General features: G+C 35.2%; 1 protein-coding gene across 2 annotated transcripts in view; it reads right to left on the reverse strand.

Moving 5' to 3' along the window:
* Positions 1-23,268, reverse strand: part of LOC129954221 (arylalkylamine N-acetyltransferase 1) — a 76,970-nt gene that overhangs the window by 28,906 nt on the left and 24,796 nt on the right. The window contains exon 1 of one of the 2 annotated variants that reach the window (XM_056067978.1): positions 14,775-15,169. The exons of the other annotated variant lie outside the window; for it this stretch is intronic. The gene's annotated coding sequence lies outside the window, so the exon portion shown is untranslated. Of the gene's footprint in view, positions 1-14,774; positions 15,170-23,268 lie in introns of those variants that run through there. 2 annotated transcript variants of the gene reach the window in all.

Raw genomic sequence — 23,268 nt, forward strand, 5'->3', positions numbered from 1 at the left:
GCCATCTAGGTTTACATCTATTTATTATTAATATTATATTATTCTTTTCCATAATAAATTACTAAACATGTACAATAATTTTTTTTATATTCCATGTATTATATTATTCACAAACTTGCACTATTTTATAAGATTTATCTTACTGTGTTAGTATATAAAAATACGTAATAAATGAAATGAAATGAAAAATATAACCAGACATTTGTTTGCGTTAAGAATCAACCCATTGCAAAACCCCCAGTAAGATATTTTTTCAAGTTCTTGATTCAAAAGTGTTTTGATACTTCATTTATAATGAAGCCGATTTCGTTCACATATAATGAAAATAGAAGAGGGGATAAAATTGATTATTGGGGAACTCCTTGTTGAATCGGAAGAAAATCGGAGAGATTTTCATTCAAGGAAACGGCTTGCTTTCTATCATTCAAAAAGGAAGAAAGCAGTTTAATAGTTGCTGAAGGTATGTTGAATTTGTGACGCATTTTATTCAGAAGTATCGAGTGATTCACAGTTTCGAATGCTTTTGAAAAGTCTAGTAGGACTAAAAAAGTTACTTTGTCAATATCGAGTTCAGTCCTTATGCATTCGATTATTGTAGTTAGTGCCGTAATACAGCTATGGTGTGAACGAAAACCCGATTGAACATCGACTAAAAGGTTGTTGCGACTGATGAAGCTGCTAAATTGTTTTTGCATCATCCTTTTACATACTTTAGATAAAAAAGTAAGAGTACGAAAAATAATCCAATAAAATCATTGCGAGCTCAGGAATAAGAAAGATGAACTTTGCGGTGAACTGTTTCCACATTATGGTTTTTTTCGTCGTGCGCGCGCCGGCCGGCCTGTCCTTCATCCCAGAAATCAGTTCCGAATACTTTATGTTAAGAATTCACTTTCACAATTTTTCTCAAAATTTTGTTGCTACAACCAATCTTATCTTGAATCTTATTTCGATCCGAAAGATATGTCCATAACTTTCAGAAATGTTTAAAAATGGCAGAGTTTGAAGATCTAGAAATATCAGGAGATCGTTATACGAATCGGATATTAACTTTTCTTTAAAAAAGACTTCCCCAAGAAAAACACACTACAGCTAAGTTCTTTGTCAAAACAGACCTTTTTTTCCCAGGTAATTAAAATTGGAAATTTAAAGTAACACTGAAAGTTCTTAAAACACAGTTCACACAAGAACTCAAGCAGGTCGATAACCAGCAACTCCATATGTTTTCTGATTAGGTCGTTGAAATTTACCTCGGAAGTTACGTTCATCCGCCATTTAGTGCCACTGTTTGGTTATTGGGCTAATAATGGCGGAGTTGTTGGACCTTACTTATTAAATTAGTTGATTTAACTGTTGTGGTGACGAATTGCATAACTATACTATGGCTAGTGATTTTGTTTAAAATTCATTACGTTCCACACAATAACAATTTTACAACAAAAAACAATTGTTATTTAACACCTCTTTACTTTACACAGATGATTCGAAATTGACTGATTCGAAATTGACCTTGAATATGGAGTACTGAAGTTATGGAGGACATACAGCCACACGTGTGCGAATTGGTAAAATGTATATTGTTTTTCTCGTAAATGTAAGTATTTTTTACAATGAAATAAATATATTACTTTCTCTTAAAAACGACTCATTTTTTTTTATAACGTATGTACATATATCAAAACGAAACCTCTTATGGGAAAACCCTGTATAACAATTGACAATTTTAGTACCCTTTTTTTCTTACAATGTCTAAGAATAACTTAAGATTTGGTTAACTATTTAATAACTATTTACAATTGGAGAGCTTCCATTACCTTGGAAGTATCGTTTCCATCGAAGGCGAAACCGAACAAGACGTCATCTGCCGCATCGGCAAAACAAAAGCGGCTTTCGGTATGTTGTCGAAAATTTCGAGGAATAAATGTATCAGCTTAAGGACAAAGCTAGACTGCTTCGCCCAAATGTCCAATCTGTGCTTCTTTATGGGTGCAGTACTTAGAAGGTTACTTCAGTGATTACAAGAAAGCTGCAAATCTTCGTGAATAGAGGACTTCGTAACATCCTAAGGCCAAACCGTATATCAAACGAGGTCCTTCATAGAAAGACAGGCAAGAAACCTATAGACTCTATAATACGAGGGCGTAATTGGCAATGGATCGGATACGCTTCGAAAAGTTAACGACTGCATTGGAATCCACTCACACCGGAAGGAAAAGAGCTGGACGACCGACAAGCACATGGCGCAAAACAATCGAGGCGGAATCAGCGCCACTAGGCAAAAGTTGGAGGGAGCTGAAACACATCTTTGAAAACGGAACATGATGACGCGCAGGCGTAGTAGAGTCCCTATGGTAAGATGTTCCCAAGGGACTTAACAGGTCTGATGACCTAAGTAAGTAAGTAAATATTTAATAACATGCAGTTAAAGTCTTTAAAAATTGATAAACTTTAAACTTAGTGCACTTAAAAACCTCAATACTTTGTGTGGCTCGCTGCGTTTTTATGCCTAACAGAACTCTTTTATTTTGTTGATATTTTTTCTGCGAATTATGGCTTTTAAACTGTTAAATGTCAAAGTTTAAAACGTTCCTTTTAAGTATAATTTGCCACCACCTTGATGTAGTGTCGGATATTTCATTTAACTTTTTTTAACGTTCATAAACCCAGAATATTGCTTTTTATTTTAAATCAGCTAAGGGTAAGTAACATTTGCGAATGTTCAAAGTGAAAGTTATCGATACGTGAAGCGTATTTATTTAATTAAGTTTAACACCATATCCAGCCCCTCCATGAACAGGAAAAATGGCTTGGGTGAGTTTTGAGTGTAGGTGGCTGGGAAGCACAAACTATATGAGTACCTTTATACAAATTTACATAACCAAAACTTCGCTTCCATGTCGCAAAATCCATAGTAGCTTCAAAAGCATAACAGAGCTCTTTATAATTTAAAAGGAATATAATATTGTTCTTTGTTCATAAGGAATAGGATGATGGTGTGGCGATGCAGTGAGGAAGCAGGCTAAACGAAAAAAAATAATATCACACGTCATTGGAGCGAACTATATCCTTTTGAAGACCTGCCGGATGAGCAATAGAATAGATCTCAAGGCTATATTGTCCTTAAGTTCCAATATTTTTGTATTCATTCATTGTTCAGTCGATAAAGATAAAACGTTGCATAAATTTCATGGATTATTTGACTTTGAAAAACCATCATGCTAAACTCTTAAACTGAAGATTTAAATATGATTTCGAAAGCTATATTTTAGACTTTTAAGCATTAAAACATTATAAGCATATTATTCAAATGCTTCCATAAATTCAAAATAAAATTATGCTAATAAAATAATATTCTAATGGAATAGCTTTAAAATATGAATACTAAAGCTTATGAGATCATTTACAAAACATTAAGCAATTTTTAGATAAAGAAATTTAGATCAAGGAATATATGTATATATATTTCTTTTTAAGTCGTGGTGGTTTTCAAAGCCAACTTGAACATGGATGTCAAGTGTTTCATTTCTGAAATGTTCAAATGGCCGACATAGTTGCAGCATTATATCTTTTTCGTAAAATTTTTCATTACTATACAAAGTTTTAGGGGCCACTTATAGATATCATTGATTTTATTTATTAAAAACCTTGTTTCGAGACTGAAAAGCGATTAAGAGAGTCAATCAGTCTACTAAAAAACAAAAAATTATTTAACCCACAACTTTTTATTTAGTTCATGTTTAATTTTCCAATTAAAATAGGCGTCAGTTATAGATACCATTGGTTTCCATTGTCGAAAACAAACATTAGAATTATTAAAAAATTCTTTCATTGAAAAAAATTTCTTGATTGAAATCCACCGACAAATTTTTACTGACAGAAATCTGTCAATGGAATTGTGCGAAATTGGAGCACAAATCAGTGGAGAGATTCGTTTCACTTTCGAAGATAAAAGTATCAGCTGTTCAGGAAAATGAATTTCCGTCGGGAAAATAGAAAAATGCGTTTTTAGAGAAAAATAAATGCGTAATTACACTTTTTTCTCAAAAAAAATTTGTGTGTGATTTCCAATCGATCAGTATACATATAATTTTAATTTCTAATCCAAGGGAAACACCGTCAAATATCGATTCAAATTTTTTTCTGGATCAATTTTAATAATAACTGGCCCCATAATTGTTCTACCGAAGGCGTTCTATTTGTTCCATGACAAACTCTAACCTTAAGGGCCAATAACTTATAGCTATCTTTGGTTTTCTTCATTGATACTAATCATTGGAATTTTTTGGCAGGTCGTTTATAGCTATGATTAAAAATGTCTGTCAATGAAAAATAAATTCCTGATTGGAATCAACCGAACAATTTTTACCGACAGAAATCTGTCATTGGAATTGTGTCAAATTTGAACACAACTCAATGATAAAAAAAAATCTTTTTGTGATTAACGAGCGATAAGTATATAATTTGTATTTCTAAACAAAGGGAAACACAATCAAACATCCATTTAAACAAATTTTCGGATTGATTTCAATGATAGCTAAATTCTTTATTCTAATCAGGAAAAGCTTGATTCAATGATAGGAATTTTCGATGATATCTATAACCTATGGCTTTCATTAAAAACTGTTTTCATTAGACGGACACCAATTTCTTGACTGTAATCAAGCATTTCCCGATTGAATTGAAGTATTTTAGCCTAGAGTTGGACATTTAACGGAAAACTGACAGGAGGAAATGGAATGAAACTCTTTTAGTGGAACGATTTTGTTTCGAAATATGAAATCAAAAGTCAGCTGTTATTGAAAACAATTTCATCATTAAAATATTCAAAATGAACTAAAACAAACGTTCTGGATTGAATAAAATAATTATGTTTTATAAAAAAAAATCTACACTTCATTATCTTCACTTTGATACTAAATATAACTTACTTTAAATCTCAAAATAAAGTGTTTAATTTTGAAAACCATTGATAGCTATAACTGGTATCTTATTATTGCTAGGACAAAAACGGGCTTCAATACAGAAGACCCGATGTGTTTAAGTTTTCTGGATAGTGCGTGCAAATTTGTTTAACAATCGTTACAATGTGTCAATTAGGAGCTTTCGTCCTATTTTTTATAATGACGTAATTTTTTACTTTGTTAGTATTTTACGTGTGAAAGAGCAGCTGTTCAAAAAACAAACACAAAAACCAGCTGCGATGTCAAAAAAAGAATCCAAAGGTATCCAAGCATTTCTGGGTTATGTAGGTATCTGATAAAACAGCTATCAAATTCGTTGAACGCAGCCAATCTGTTCCTTATCTAAAAATTGTCAATTATTGTTAACAATCAATAACCATTGTCCTAACCGTTTAGCTTGTAGCGAGATTTAACAATATTGGGTCATTACATTGTTCTTAGACCCAGCTAGGAAGCTATTGTGTGCTATAAATCGATCTCAAAAAAGATTTACTTGAAAATATTATTATTATATATATTTATGTTTTGCAAATTTCACTTTGCTTTTAAAGAACAATATGGTACTACGAATCTTTGCTCAACATATTCATGCCCATGCACATACCTCATTTTAATGTGTTATCAAGCGAAACACTATTAAAATATACTTTTCAACTAATATCAAATAACAAATTCGACTTACCAAAAAATCCAAAATTAAAATTAAAAATATAGTAATAATACTATATTATACTTTAGAAAAAATTAAACAAATTATAAGCTATACATAAATCCACTGATGCTTTCAAACTTCTGAACCACCCAACATAATAACACTCCGTTTTATATTTAAAAAAATTATCAAAGAAATAGTAAAAATGAAAAGGCAAAACAAATTAAGAATTCCCCATCAACGTTCAAGCGAATCATAGATAACCAATATGCATTTCTTTCGAAATCAATTATGAACCATTAAAAAGACACATTACGTCATTACAAATGAAAAGCAATGACGATTTTAATTGTTGACTAATTCCAGATTATAGGTTAATACGAAAAAATAATTTAATTGCGTTAAATATTCCACAACGAAGAACAATTATTATTGAATTTACTTGGGCCACATAAGATATTAGTCCTTAAAGCAGAATATTAAAAATGATTATAAAAAAAAATAATTAAAAGTCCTTAATGTTTTTCAATTACTTTAAAATGTAATTGAAGTGTTACAATTATTATTACATAAATGTAATTAAAAACAGAAGTATTTACTAAAAAATGAGTAATGATTACTTTTTTACAGTAATTAATCAAAAATGTAATAAAATATTATTTGCGTCAGTTACGTTTTACGCAATAATTTCCCGAAATCCTAAGTTACTTTATATGTGTAGATTTAAATTAATAAATAAATAAGAAAATAAAGTACCTTGGTTGTAATTATTGAGTGCATTTTTCAATTACAATTACAAGTAATTATAATGGAAAAAAGGTCGACTTACTTGTCTGCATCGAGACTGCAAATAAAATAACTCTAAAAATAAGATTCAAATAATTTCCATCGCAGATAGCTATGTATCTGGAAGACAAATTTATTTAAAGCTCAGGAACTGCTCGACCGGTATTAACTATAATTTATTTGCTGATAGCAGTACAATTAATTATACATTATTTGGAAAAATGTACGGACAAATTTGTTAAGAAAATTAATTTTTTAATAATTTAGGTTTAGAATCACGCACGTTTACACCTTATTTGTAGTTTCTGTGCGTTGGATAAAAAGATAGTGGAAAATTGCATCAATTTACATTTTACAAAAGATTTATACTTATAAAAATCTTATATAGTACGAATAAATATTTTGGATCGGGATACTTCACCGTCGATCACATTTTTGTACTTTGCTCGATTTCTGACTCGTTTCTATCGAAAAATAAGAAACTATTTGCATTTTTCGTGGATTTTAAAGTTGCTTTCGACACCGTGGATTGCAATGCCCTGTTTTACAAGCTTTTCCAGATAGGAATGTCGCTTAAGTTCGGTACAGTATTGCACAATTTATACAACACTACCACAGCATCAGTGTGAAATGGCCAGTGTTTATCAGAATGGTTCCAAACGAAATCAGGAGTTAGACAAGGCTGTGCACTAAGTCCAAGCCTGTTTGCACTCTTCATTGATGATGTAGTCGAAGCATTCAGGCGAGTATGCAGGCGTTTACATTAAAGCTCTTCTTTTCGCTGACGACATTGTTCTGCTCTCTTATACTCCGCCATCCTTTCAGCTAATGATAAATAAGCTTGCGGAATTTGTAATTGGTGAAAATTAGTGAGCATGGAAAAACATATCACTGACAAAGTTATTAATGCAAAAACAGCTATAAACGTAGCATGAAAGCAATGCTTTAATAATAAAGAAATTACGCACACCAGTAAATACAGGGTCTTCAAAGCGGTATCGGAAACAGTTATGTTTTATGCGGCGCAATTTGGAAATTTACATTTTTGAAATTCATGTTTAAATCTGAGTTCTAGACCATCCAAAGCAAATTTACCTCAAAAAGTACATTTCTTTAATTTTTATGATCTAAATTGATTTTGTATTTCATAGAAAATCAATTGTAAAAGAAAAATACTTTACAAAAACAAGCCTTGGAATATTTATGTGCGTCAAAAAACAAGATAGAATTGCAGACGAGTTTCAGTAATTTAAAGGCAACTTAATATTAAATTGTTGATCTCTTTTTTAAGGTTTCTTCTTAAGATCCTGAATATTTGATCTTTCTCTACGGAAAAAACCTTTTGAAATAAATTTAAAGCATTACCAAAGTTTTTTGGAAAATTAAAAATTGTGTCAAAACAAAGATTTTAGTTGTTTTTGACAGCAAACAGGTCTTTGGTGAATATCGTTAAATTACTAAAATAAATTATAGATGTAATCTGGATTTTCCACCTTCCTTCGAGTACGCCAAACTAAACTACATGATCATGCTGAAAATGGGTTAATCGCCTTTATTTATAAAAACAGTCAAGCTTCAGGTCGATTACATCCTCAAAGCTCTGGATTTGCCAAGTTATCGTCTCCCAAAGAAAGTAGTTCTTCAAACAATCAAATCCCGAAATGGATGGTTCAAAGACTGGATAGAACTAGCCGAACAGCTGGATGTTGTCCTAAACTACAGTAACCTTTCCTCTTGGAAGCCAATTTTATATCGCCTAATAGCTCGTCGTCTGGATGAAGCCTCAAGAACGCAATACACTGAGCAGACCAAAAGCTCACTGCACCGCATGATTTACAGAATAGTCTACGATCTCAGGGCAAGAAACTACTTCCAGGACGAATATACCATCAAACGAATTTCGTGCATGTTCGAACAAATTTCATGCATGTTCCTGCTAAGAGGAGAACTCTTTAATCTAAACTACATTCCTCACCGTGAGGACTTACCGATTTTATGCAACCTGTGCAACTTGAAGGAGCGCGATGATATTTTTCATTTTGTTGGACGATGTGCGATATTAAAAGTAATAAGAATACTTTTCCTAGGCAGTGACTTTCTTTCAAATATTGATATCTCAAACCTTCTACAGAAAATGGATGTCACAAAGTTATATGCATATTGCAAAACCGCACGTAATTATAGACTTAAAATTTTAAATGAAGCGTTTTAATCTTAAACTACACTTTCTTGTTAAATTTATATAAAGCTATCTTTTTAGTTGTCAATCAGGCAGACGGCAATGCCATGCATCATAATGATTGTATTAACCAAATTATTATTAAAAATGTATGTTTAAATAAAATCTAAATATAAATCGAAATCCAGTACATTTTTTTGTTTTTATTGTTTTTATTATTTTATTGAAGAAGTGCTTTAATAAAGTTTGCTGTACAGCGTTTTTTACTTTCGACAATTTTAAGCGCGATTAAGATAAATTTCAATAAATCATCATCTGATTTATTCTCTCTATTAACTTCACTACAAAAATAGTTTACTTGGTGTATACGCACTTTTATTATTACCTCACCATACGAATTGTAATTGGTTTTATTTTTCGATTTACAAATTATGACATTATTCTTTACGTTTCAAGGTCACTAGAATCTAAACCAAAGATATTTAGAGATCTTTCTGTATTTGTGTATGTACATACGTACGTCTGTACTGTCGGGATACCGTTTTTCGTTTTTAGTCAATATCGAAAGATTAAGAAAGAACTTTCAAAAGAATTGAGTCCATGATTTTTTAACTACAGCGTGAAAAACATATTTGTCACCTCAAATATTTCACGAACAAAAAATGATATTACCATCAGAACTAATTTTATGCAATGAATAATACTGTTTTTGACTTTTGATACATTTTTTACAAAAAATAAAAACATAAACAACACTATTTACTTGGTAAAAATTGACTTTCGACTCGAATATCTTGCCAACAATTTAAGATATTGCCTTCAAACTAATTTTATATTCTAAGAAATATTGTTTCTTACATTTTTTAACATTTTTAGAAAAGTCCTAAAAAGAATGCTATGCAGAATTGTCGAACATTAATCGCTAACAGGAATGTTTGAGAGTTGTAAGCCACTAGGCACTGGTTCTTCATGGACTGTTGCGCCACCTAATTTATTTATTTTATTTAAGCAGAATTGGTTCGATTTGAATATTTCGCGAGGTATTGACTTCAAAATTATTTGATTCTCTCAAAATTTTTTTGTTAACGTAACATAATGTTCCTAGGAAAATCTTATGAGAATTTTTTTATTAGAATTAAAAACTTTCAAAAACTGCTGCTAAAATTGTAGAAATTAGTTATCGACTAAATGTAGAGAACAAAAACAAATATTAAAAATATTGTTGCTAACTTTTAGTGTGTTTTTTAGGAAAATCCAATTGACATTTTTTTTACAAATAACGAAAACTTATTTAAATCAATTTAAAACTGTTCACACACTTAACATAAAGACGAGTTCTTAAGAATCGCTTAAAAGTGTGTTTTAATGTTCATTAAAGAACATTATGTTAAATAACTTAATGTGTGTTTTTACCTTACATTTGCATATTTCAAGGGCTAAAGTGATGACAACTTTAGTTATTAAACTACTTAAGAACACTGTTGTCGAGCAAGATATAATTTTACTATTTAATTTGGACGACTCCCTGCATTCCAAGATTCCAACAGCTTTCTAAAACGTTACACAAATATAAATGTAGCAACTCTAAAATGAAAAAGTTTTCCAGAAAAATGTGATCTTTTTTAGTGGGAAAATGAAATAGAATCTGTTATGACGAATTTTCTTGCTTTTTTTGACATATTTTTTTCGGACATAATTTTGGAAGTCTATTTTTCTAAAAATTTATAAAAATATTTTGATCTTAAAGGCCACAAGATTAAGAAATTGTAGAGAGAAAAATGTTTGGTTTTTGAATTTCAGGAAATACATAGGTGCACTTAAGTACCTAATTTCTTTAAAAATTGAATAAAAGCAAATTAAGGGAAACAAATAAGCTGAGAACAAACTCGTTGCAGAATCTATTTTCATTTTCGTTCTCGAAAGATTTAAGTATTTTGTATTAATTAATAAATTAATTAATATAAAACGTTTACTATGTTTTAAATTTGCCATTAGTTTAACGAAACGGTCACTTTTTCAGCAATTTAAGTGTTTTGGAAATTTATATTCTTTAAATTCGTGTGAAAATCTGAGTTCTAGACTAGACCATCCAAAGCAAATTTACCTCTAAAAGTAGTTTCTTTAATTTTTAAGATCTTAAATGTTTTTGTATTCAATAAAAAATCAATTTTAAAATAAAAAAAAAACTTTACAAAAGTCTTACACTATTTATTTGCGTCAAAAACAAAAAAAAAACAAGATAGAATTGAAGACGAGTTTTTGGAATTTAAAGGCAACTTAATATTAAATTGGTGATGTCTTTTTCAAGGTTTCTTCTTAAAATCCTGAATATTTTATCTTTTTCTCAGTAATGATCTTATGAAAAAGTTTAAAGCATTACCAAAGTTTCTTGGAAAATTGTAAATTGTGTGAAAACGACGATTTTAGTTGTTTTTGACAGTTAACCGCTTTTTGGTGAATATCGTTAGATTAATATCAAATTTGTAGATAACATCTTTACGTACAAAGGGGTTTTCAATTGGGAAGGGAAGATTTTGGCACCCCGTGGTTTTAGTGGCATTTGTCAAATATTTTATTTATTATTCAGTTCTTTATGCCAGTTAAACAGCACGTTTAAATAATAAAACTTTATTACTAAAATTAGGGTACATTAACACAAACGTTGCGCGAGTTATAAACACTCAACTGTACCTCAAGCTAAAAATAATAAAATAAATAAGATCGCTAATGATTTAAAAACATCCTAATAAAGATTACCACAGGTAACAAGATAAAATACATAACAGATATTTTATGATCAACCAATCAAGATAATAATAACCCGCGCATTGGGCCCATTTTACAGTTGACGTGATGGCCCTTCACAGTCGACTCTTCAACGTTTGGTGGCCAAATTTGAGACGAACGGTTCAGTAAACAATCAGCTAACAATCGTAAGAACGGACGAAAACATCGCAGAACCCGATGCAGTCTATTCCTAGCAGGGCACAAGAACTTGGCCTTTCGCAGACTTTAACTTGGCGAATTTTATGTGGGGTCTTGGACCTACACCCGTACAAGTTCCAAATGACCCACTAGCTCAAAGTTCATGACCATAGACAACGCCGTTTGTTCGCTGACTGGGCTTCGAATCGGTTGGAAGAGGACCCCAATTTTGGCCGAAAAATCATCTTTAGTGATGAGGCGCATTTTTGGAGGAATGGTTATATAAAGAAGCAAAATTGCCGAATATGGGACGACACCAACCGACAGGAAGTTCACCAGGCAATAATGTATCCTAATAAATTACCGCTTGGTGTGGAATTTGAAAATAACGTTAGTGAGGCGGTCACGTTCAACAGCGAGCGTTACATAACGACATGTGGTTCCAGTAGGAAGATGCTACGTGCCACACAGCAATAGCCACTATTGACATATTGCATGTACGATTCATTGATAATTGTCATTGATAATTGAATAACTCGGTAAGGTTGTCTCTCGCAGGGGTGATTTGAATAGGCCACCAAGGTCATAAGATTTGACCCCGTTAGACTTTTTCCTATGGGGTTTCTTGAAATCGCAGGTCTATGCAGATAAACTACATCCACCGATGCCCTAAAGATGAACATAAACACGGACATCGCTCAAATTCAGCCTGATCCACACTTAATGGCATACATACATGCGCGTTTCAAATAAAAAAATAATTTTGTTTTATTCCCGCCCTAAACCCTTTACAACTTGACTTAACCCTGGATCGTCCCTTGGTCAAAAGTTGATGGATTAGAGCTGTAAGATTGGATTAGGACTGAATTTCCGATTCATTACTCAGTTGAAAGTAGTACTTTTAGCAACAAAGTTTAAAGCAGTAAAATATAAATTTTATTTTAATACACTCCTCGTCAACTGAATACGCACAAACATTTTTTAATATACTTTATCCATTTTTTCCAAACAGTGATGGTTATTATGCCATCCGTTGATGCTAACTTTTCCCTTAAGATGTTAGGCAGATGATTCCCGAAGAATTATCCAAAAACAACCGTGAATTTTTCTTCAACCACTTGCAAAGTGTTTTATATGCAAAGTAGTAGAATAGGTACAAAGCCATTTTCTTCGTTGTTTATAAGTTTTTTGGAGAGCTTGACAGTTTAAATTAACGATTTTAGTGTTTTAAGTAGAATTTAATTCTTGATTTCAAATTTAAAGAAAAATGGGAAGATTTATGTGTCTTAACAGTGTTGAAAAAGCTAAAATCTATTTACTTAGAGACCAAGGCCTAACTGGACGTGCAATAGCCATATTCTTACTTGAAAAATAAAGATGCATGCGGCAAAAACATGAAGGGAGGTAAAAAACAGCAACAACAGCAGATGAGAGACGAAGAATTTTAAGATGTGCATCAAATTCTTCTGATTCTGTGCCAAAAATAAAACAAAAAGTCGGCGTAAACGCATAATGTTGCGATTAGATTTTTCAAGACTTCACATGAGTTGAAAAAAAGAATGGTATCACGTTTTTTTTCAGATGAAAAAAAGTTTAATTTCGATGGCCCTGATGGGTTTAACTTCTATTTTCACGACTTAAGAAAAGAAAAAAAGATTTTTAAAGCGCCATCATAGTCGTGAAGAAGGTGTCATGATATGTGGAGCAGTCAGTTATTATGGAACAGTTGAGCTCGAGGTTGTAACATCAAAAATGACAGCAGCTGGGTATAAAGTAATTTTGGCAAGAAATTTTCCTAAATTTTCTAACATCTTTGGACACATAAACTACACCTACCAACATGATAATGCGCCTATTCACTCAGCGCGCATAATACAAACATGGATAGAGAAGGAACAAGTGCAGTTGCTTCAATAGCCGCCGTACTCACCTGATCTAAACATCATAGAAAATGTCTGGGGGTGGTAGTCAGTTCGAAGACTGATTTCTGCAGTCAAATTAGCGTGGAGCGAAATTTCGTTAAACTACATTAAAAAGCTATACGATTCCATGCCGGATCGAATTTACGAAGTTATTAAAAATAAAGGTGGAAGTACTCACTACTAAACTTAAACAAAAAATTGTTTCATTCCATTCCAATACCAATTTTAATTTGTGTACCTATTCAGTTGACTCAAAGAAAAACTTCTACTTTGGAAGTGGTTGAAGGAAAAACTCACGGTTGTTCTTGGATGAGACTTTGAAATTCTGTTATTTATATGTTACGAAAATTTTAACCATCAACAGATGGCATAATAACCATCACTGATTGGAAAAAATGGATAAAATATATTCAAAAATGTTTGTGCGTATTCAGTTGACAAGGAGTGTATTTAGAAAATAAATAATTTAAAATGTTATGTACATTAACGCAAAATAAAAAAGTTTTGAATTCAATTTAATTCCTACGAACATTACAAACAAAATATCTCCCCAGGATCCACCATTGGTAAAATAAGAAGAAACTATCCTCTTAAATATTTAAGAGGCTAAAAATCTGAAGCAGAGGCCAAGGCAAGATAACAAAACGAGACTAACTTTTTTTATATTTTCACGAGACCGAGACAAAACTAGAAAACGTCTCGTGGAAAAAAATTAATTTTAAGAAGCTAGAAGTTGGTGTCTTTCATTAATCTACTTGATACTTATAAAATTGTTTTATAACCCTCCTTTCCAGTCTTGTAGTTGTAACTGCAACTTTAACTTAACAATTAAGTTCACTTACGCGCCTAAGCTTGTTTAAACTTTGCAGTAAATCACAGCTCTTTAAGATAACACTTTTTCTTTTAATATCAATGCTACCAAACAAAATTCAAAGTTCCAGCAATCACAACAACAATTTTTTTTTAAATATTAAATACAAATTGGGAAAATTATGTTTTAAACACTTTACATAAGTACATTATGTAAAATGTCCTTACAGCCAATTATAATTTATTTTTATTTTAAGCAGCTTAAATATTAGATTTTTTGATATTAAATTTCTTGATGCTCTAATAGGATCATAATTTATTTGAAGATAAAAATTATTGGTTAAAAAATAAAAACTAATTTAATGTGCTCTACTTATACACAAATGTTGTATAACACTTTATGAGGTCCTTCTTTATATGTACATACATATGTGCTTACATTATATCCCAAACATTAAGTCCCCAAATTCAAACTTTTCCACCCCACATAACGATATGATCTTACGACTTTAATTGAAAATTGAATATGATATAATTACCTAAATGTCTGCAACTCCTTCGAAGGATTGAATTGAAGCACTTTCTCACTGTTAATTGGCTTGATAGTATATTAATGTCTATTGAACGACGAGTACTTAGAATATCTCGAAAAATAAAATTACGAACAATTTACGAATATCCTTTGAAGAAGAGGAACAGAGTTTCTTTTTTTTTTGGCTAATGGTCTGCTTGCTTTTAGACTTAAATCAGTCGCACTCCTTTGACAGAAAATTGATTTAATTTCATTAGATTTTCTTAAAGGAACACAAATTTAAATGTGCACCCCTTTTTTTCTTTTTGTTGCTTTTTATCTAACTAGCTATCCTTTTGATTTAACGACGACGTTGGGATGGAATTTTTCTTGGGTTCAGCTCTACACGAAGATTGAATCTTAACTGAGACAACATTTTTAATAGTCTTCTATACTATGACTACGGTAGGCATCGAGATGAAAAGATTCTCGCAGATACTATACTATCCAATATCCATTCCATACTCTACTCAGTGCTATATGTGAGGGAGAGAATAAATAAAAAAGCTTTTCATCTATTAAATCATAGGTCGGGAACACACCCCCTTTATCTGAGTTTTATTATCAAACTGTTGCATAAAGTTTATTTATATTGTTGTTGGTGGTTCTTCGTTAAAGTAGCTTTGAAAGCTTTCAGCTCCTCCTTTAAGTATTGAATTCGTTTATCATCATGGACATATCTATCTACAACCATTTATATATCTACCACCCTTTCTGTATCTAGAGATTTAACATCGTTTGCTCATACAGAATCATAGAGCTAAGAACACGTATCTACCACTTTTCATGCTACCTTAACACCCTCGAGCTAAATCGAATGTTCGCTTAACTGAATCCTAGAAGTGAGATGAAGTAGCAAACCTTATAACGGCAACGGCATGCAAATAGTCTTGATGAGGTTTGGTTTAAAAATGTGTAACAGAAAGCAAAAAGGCCGTAGACTATTGCGATAATGACCCCTTATCAAAAGCATTAATTGCAAGCTCTTAAACATTTGATGTCTACACTTGAGAACTATCTAAACTGAAAATATATTAATGACGAAACGAATAATAAATGTCAAAGATATCAACGTGTTTTTGGTCAAATTTGTACCCTTTTCTCTCAACTTATTCTCTATGAATTAAAAGATTGTAAGTCCATGGAAAACTGTACTGTGATACAGTTCATATTTCCTTACTTTTGAAGTGACCTAGCATAGATGATAACCTTGCCTGTGAAGATCATCTTATTTAAGACTCTTAGATCTCAAAAATCACAAATTGTTTCAATCTTTCAATGATTTGTATTTTTTTTTATTTTTTGAACAATTTTAAAATATCTTACATTTTTTTAAATGACACATTTCTGACCTTTAAAAAATATCCACTCAAAAAAAATTAACTTTTGTAAGGCCGTTCAAAACTGAAAGAAGTTTGAAAAATAGTCAGAAAACGAAAAACGTGAAAATAAAAAGTAAATTTATTGAGGTCCAAAAAATTACGAAACGTCTGTGAAAATATAAAAGTGCGTATAGGGTTAGTGCACCACTGTTATGGTGACGATTCTAGAGATATCATGTTAAAATCACTGCCATCTCTTTATTCAGACTGCAGCTAAGGAATTAACTTTATTGAATCAACGGAGACTTCTACAGTTGCAGTAAAGCCTAGTACATACTTGTGAACCATCTCGTGAACCCATACAAATTTCAGTTTTTGGTTCACTCGTGAACTTGCTTGTGAAGCTGAGTGGAGAACAAAGTGGAGAGTTTTCGTTCACGGGCAATTCACGTGCAAAATGTACGGGAACTGTTGGTGAAGCTTTGACATTTGGTTTGTTCATGTTCACAACGTGTACTCACAAGTGTGTACCAGTGAGCAATGTCAAAAGTTCACTTTCTCCACTGGCGAACGTTCACTTCACGAGGAAGTATGTACTAGGCTTAAGGTTGAACTACTTAGTGAACACCTTATGGGTTTTCAACGAATTATTCGGAGCCCAGGCCTATAAGGAGCGGTTTTATCCGGCTCCCCTTCCTTGGAGTTATACTAAGGATCTGGCCCTCCAGGTTGGGGGTTGTGCCGTCGGGGTGACTTCCTGGCCACGTAAAAGCATCATAGTTTCGAAGCAACAACAAGCCTCGGATACGGACGGATTCACTGTTGACAACCCACGCAAACGAAATAAGGACAACGAACTTCGGATATGTACGTGGAATGTTAGGTCCCTTAACAGACCACGTGCAGCCGAACAATTAGCGGAAGCCCTAAACTGCTGCAAGGCAGATATTACAGCCATCCAAGAAGTGCGATGGGATGGACCGGGTAAACGCAAACTAAAAGACTGCGATATCTACTACGGCGACTGCTACCGTGAACAAAGACAGCGTCTATTTGGGTGTGGATTTGTTGTTGGAACTAGGCTCAGGCAAAAAGTCTTGAGTTTCAACAGTGTGAGCGAGCGCATCACGACAATCCGCATCAAGGCTAAATTCGCCAACATAAGCCTAATATGCGCGCATGCCCCAACAGAGGAGAAAGATGAAGACACCAAAGATATGTTCTTCGAGCTCTTGGACAAGACATATGAGCAGTGCCCTGGCTATGACATTAAAATTGTCTTAGGAGATTTTAATGCCAAGCTAGGAAGAGAAGACATCTTTGGTGGCATAATCGGGAGATACAGCCTGCACGACACCACCTCCGACAACGGATTCAGGCTGGTCGATTTCGCTGCGGGGCGAGACGTTCTGGTAGCTAGTACGCAGTTCACGCATCTTAATATCCACAAGGGGACATGGAAATCTCCTGATCAATCAACCGTCAACCAGATTGACCACATTGCGATCGACGCACGACACTTCTCCAGTATCCAGGATATCCGAACATTCCGAGAGGCCAACATTGACTCGGACCACTACCTCGTTGTAGCCAAGGTACGGCTACGGATATCCCGATCCAAGCCAAAACAAGAAAGTACTGTGAGAAGATTCGACGTTAGACGGCTACAATCGCAAGAGACTGCCATGTCCTTTTCCGATCGAGTCTCTAGTAACCTCCTAAGGAGTCCTATGCTTCCTGCATTAAGCATTGAAAACCAGTGGCAACATTGCCTTGCAGCCATCAGAGATGCCGCCTCTGAAGTGCTAGGTTTCACACGGCCACCACAGCGAAACCCCTGGTTTGACGACGAATGCCGGCAAGCGCACGCAGCGAAACAAGAGGCATACAAAACGGCGCTGCACAAAAGGACTAGAGCTGCTCGCGAGCTCTACGAGCAGAAGAGGAGAGAGGAACACCGGCTTCTTAGACGGAAAAAAAGAGAGCATGAGAAGCGCGCGATCGAGGAGATAGAGGGATGTCACAACAGGAATGAGGTTCGTAAATTTTACCAAAAGGTAAAAAAAACATCCCAAGGGTACCAGCCACGAACCGAAGCCTGTAAAGACGATCAAGGGAACATCGTAGTAGAACCACAGTCGATGCTGAGAATATGGAAAGATCACTTCTCCAAATTATATAACGGCGATGACGAACCGAACTCCGCTGTAAGGGAGATAGAACCACTCAACCTCGGCGACGCAGATCAACAATTCCGCCTACCCGACCTTGACGAAGTGAAGATAGCTATATCTAAACTTAAGTCAAACAAAGCTGCTGGAGCTGACGGCATCACCGCCGAACTATTCAAAGCAGCAGGCGATGACTTGGTAGGGAGCATGCACCAACTCATCTGCAAAATTTGGTCGGAAGAAAGCATGCCCGATGAGTGGAATCTCAGCATAGTGTGCCCGATACATAAGAAAGGAGACCCTCTAAACTGCGCCAACTACAGAGGCATCAGTCTCCTTAACATTGCGTATAAGATCCTCTCTGCCGTATTATGTGAACGTCTGAAGCCATTCGTCAACAACCTGATTGGTCCTTATCAGTGTGGCTTCAGACCAGGAAAGTCCACTATCGACCAAATATTCACACTACGGCAGATCTTGGAAAAAACCCAGGAGCTTCAAATCGATACCCACCATCTCTTTATCGATTTTAAAGCCGCGTATGACAGCATCTATAGGGAAGAGCTCTACCGAGCAATGTCTAGTTTTGGCATCCCTGTCAAACTTATCCGTTTGTGCAGAATGACGATGGAGAATGCACGCTGCTCTATCAAGGTCGGAAAAGATCTTACCGATGCATTTGATGTCAAAAAAGGTTTTAGACAAGGCGATGCACTGTCATGCGACTTCTTCAACATCGTTCTGGAAAGAATTGTGCAAAACTCAATCGTCAACACTAGAGGCACAATCTTCCAAAGATCCATCCAATTACTCGGATACGCAGATGATATTGACATAATTGGAAGATCAAAGCGTGATGTCAGTGGAGCGTTTTTGAGCATTGCGACGGAAGCGAAGAAGATGGGTTTAGTGGTCAATGAGGGCAAGACCAAGTATATGCTGTCATCAAAAAAGGACACTGAACGACGACGTCTTGGACAAAACGTCACCATGGACAGCTATAACTTTGAGGTAGTTAAGGACTTTGTCTACCTAGGCACCGCTATTAATGCAGACAACGACACCAGCGCTGAAATCAAACGAAGAATAACTCTTGCAAATCGCTGCTTCTTTGGACTTAGAAGGCAATTGAGAAGTAAAGTCCTCTCTCGAGCATGTAAAATCACCATCTATAAGACACTCATCATCCCGGTTCTCATTTATGGCGCTGAGGCCTGGACCCTGTCAAAGAAAGATGAGAGCGTCTTAGGATGCTTCGAGAGAAAAATTCTTCGGGCGATTTTTGGTCCCGTACGCATAGATGGAGAATGGAGGAGAAGATATAACGACGAGCTGTACGGGCTGTACAGCGACACTGACCTAGTTAGCAGAATCAAAGTCCAACGGCTTAGATGGCTAGGTCATGTAGAGCGGATGGACATCAACGCTCCAGCCCGGAAGGTCTTCGAATCCAATCCCGAGGGACGGCGCAGTAGAGGAAGACCGCGACTCAGGTGGCGCACCCAGGTGGGAGAGGACCTCAACCAACTTGGCGTGCGAAACTGGAGACAGCTAGCTAGGGACCGAGCTGGCTGGAGACGCTTGTTGGTTGAGGCCCAGGTCCGCCCCGGACTGTAGCGCCACCTTAAGTAAGTAAGTAAGTTTATCCGGCTCCCCGTCCTATCTAAGGATCTAGCCCTCCAGCTTGGGGGTTGTGCCGTCGCGTCGGGGTGACTTCCTGGCCACGTAAAAACATCATAGTTGCATAGTTTACAGTTGACAACCTACGCAAACGAACTTCGGATTTGCACGTGGCATGTTAGGTCCCTTAACAGACCACGTGCGGCTGAAGAATAAGCGGATGTCCTAGACTGCTATAAAATAGACATCACCGCCATCCTGGAAAAAGGATGAAAAACTTCATCAGACTCAGGCAAGAAGTCTTGAGCTATAGGTGCATCAATGAGCGCCTCATGACCATACGCATTAAAGCCTAGTACATACTTCCTCGTGAAGTGAACGTTCGCCAGTGGAGAAAGTGAACTTTTGACATCGCTCACTGGTACACACTTGTGAGTACACGTTGTGAACATTTGACTTCAGCTTCACCAACAGTTCCCGTACATTTTGCACGTGAATTGCCCGTGAACGAAAACTCTCCACTTTGTTCTCCACTCATCTTCACGAGCAAGTTCACGGGTGAACCAAAAACTGAAATTTGTATGGGTTCACGAGATGGTTCACAAGTATGTACTAGGCTTAAGGCTGAATTCGGCAACATTAGCCTGATATGCGCGCACGCCCCCACAAAAGAGAAAGACGACAACACCAAAGATATGTTCTTCGAGCTCTTAGACAAAACATATGAGCAGTGTCCTAGCTACGATATTAAAATTGTCCTGGGCGATTTTATTGCTAAGCTAGGAAAGGGAGACATCTTTGGTTGAATAATCGGGAAAAACACGATAACACTTCCGACAACGGATTAAGGCTCATAGATTTTCCTGCGGGAGGAAACGTCATGGTAGCCAGTACGCTTCTTTCCACACCTCAACATCCACAAAGGAACTTGGACTTCTCCAGATCAATCTACCGTCAACCAGATTGACCACATTGCGATCGACGCCAGACACGCTTCCAGCATCATGGATGTCCGAACTTTCCGAGGAGCTAACATCGACTCGGGTCACTACAAAACAGGGAGGTGCTGGGAGAAGGTACAACGTCGAACGAGTTACAAGTAACCTCTCTCGAAGTTCTCTGCCGCCAACACAATGTATCGAAAACCAGTGGCAACATTGCCAAGATACAATCAGATAAGCCGACTCTGATGTGCTGGGTTTCAAGCAGCCACCAACAAGGTACCCCTGGTTTGATGAGGAATGTCGGCAGGCAAATGCAGCCAAACAACAGGCACGCAAAGCGGCGCTGCATAAAAGGACGAGAGCTGCTCATGAGTTCAATGAGCAGAAGAGGCGATATTAACACCGAATTCTCATAAGGAAAAAGGGAGGGCATGAGTAGCGTGCGGTCCGAGTTGTTGAGAGGTTTAAAAGCAGGAATGAAGTTCGAAAGTTTTATGAATAGGTGAAACGAAATTCACAGGTACATAAACCTAGAACCGAAAGCTGCAAAGACGAAAGTGGAAACATCATAGTGGAACCGCAGTCAATGTTAAGGATATGGAAGGACCACTTCAGCAGACTGTATAACGGTGACAGGTGACAACGAACCGAATTTCGCAGTCAGGCAGGATGATCCATTCAACATAGACGACAAAAGCAAACAATCCCATCCTCCTGACTTAGACGAAGTAAAGATTGCCATATTCCTGAAGGCTAATAAAGCGGCTGGAGCGGATAGCTTGAATGCTGAGCTCTTTAAAGCAGCTGGACATAAGTTGGTTAGGAGCATGCACCAACTTATCTGTAAGATATGGTCGGAAGAAATCATGACCGATGAATGGAACCTCAGTATTGTTTGCCCGATCCTGAAAAAAGGAGACCCTTTAAACTGCACCAACTTTAGAGAAATCAGTCTACTTAACATCGCCTATAAAATCTTCTCTGCCGTAATATGTAAACGTCTAAAGCACATCGTCAACAACCTGATAGGTCCTTATAAGTGTGGTTTTAGACTAGGAAAGTCCACAGTCGACCAAATATTCACATTACGGCAGATCCTGGAAAAACCCAAGAACACCAAATCGACACATGGACAAAAATTGAGATTTCAAAAAGAAATGGTTTCAACGAGCTGTAAGAAAGCAAGAGATGTATCTAATGGAGTTTTCAATTGGTAAAATAAATCAATTTATTCTTGATCAAGATCTGACAAAATACAAATTTTCACTGTGTTTGCCATGGAGCAAAATAAATCGATTTATATCTGATTTAAGATTAAATTTGAAGATCTGGATTTTTCGGCAGATTTACCCCTTTTGTAACAATACTTTAATATACTTTTTAAAAAAAATTTATCTGGGAATTTGACAGCTCTACTGCACTCGTGAAAACGTACACACACTATTTGACACTAATAAAATGACATACAAAACTATTCCAATCGTGTTCGATGCGCCAGAAAAAAAATCAATTTTTGAAAGAAATCTGAATTTAGCCATGGAAAACCCCATAATGCTTGGTAGGTTGAAAATCGCTAAGTTAGTAGAAGATCAATAAAGAAAGCTTTGAAGCCTAGATGCAAAAACATATATATAAAAGGAAAAAACAGACATTTTAATCTGAAGAGCAAAATCTAGGTTTAGCTATAAATACAGCAGAGTTTTTGAGCTAAACTTACAATTTAAATTAAAAAAAAATATTCTCGATATCTAAGCCCTCAATTTCGACAAAACCATTTCCAACAACCCGATATCTACAAAAATATCACAGTTCTATTACAAAATTCCTAGGTTTAAAATTAGCCTTTTGTTATTAGTTGACTCAAGCATAGCAAAGTTGGGATGTAGGATTGGTTTGCTATTGAATTTTACAAGTCATCTAATTCAAACGTTGACGAAATGAATGAATTAGAAGAAATGATGTGCCTTGAACCCTGAAAACTATAGAGTTATTCCGTGTTTGAAATCCAAATTACAGAGACACCTACAGACGTGGACAGAAACGAACCATCTGGTCAGCAAATTTCAAACGGTCTTCAGATCGGGCTATTCCACATAAGATTTTAATTTTTGTTTTAGAAGTATTGCAGGTAAGACATGAAAACATTTTCGTAGACTTCAAAGCGTTCGATACAGTTAGCCGAGGTGATCTTATGTACTACAAACTATATGCGTTGGGAATCGGGAACCATGTAGTTTCACTGTGGAACCACAAAATTGATACTTTTCTTCAATGTTTTTGGATGCTTCATATACATATATTCAAAATATCTGTAAGGAATCCAAATCACAATATATAATGTATCAGATAAGTCTAAATGGTTTGTAACCAAAACAAGGGTAAGACAAGGGTGTACACTTAGTCCT

Source organism: Eupeodes corollae, chromosome 1 (genome assembly GCF_945859685.1).
Source record: "Eupeodes corollae chromosome 1, idEupCoro1.1, whole genome shotgun sequence".
Classification (NCBI taxonomy): domain Eukaryota; kingdom Metazoa; phylum Arthropoda; class Insecta; order Diptera; family Syrphidae; genus Eupeodes; species Eupeodes corollae.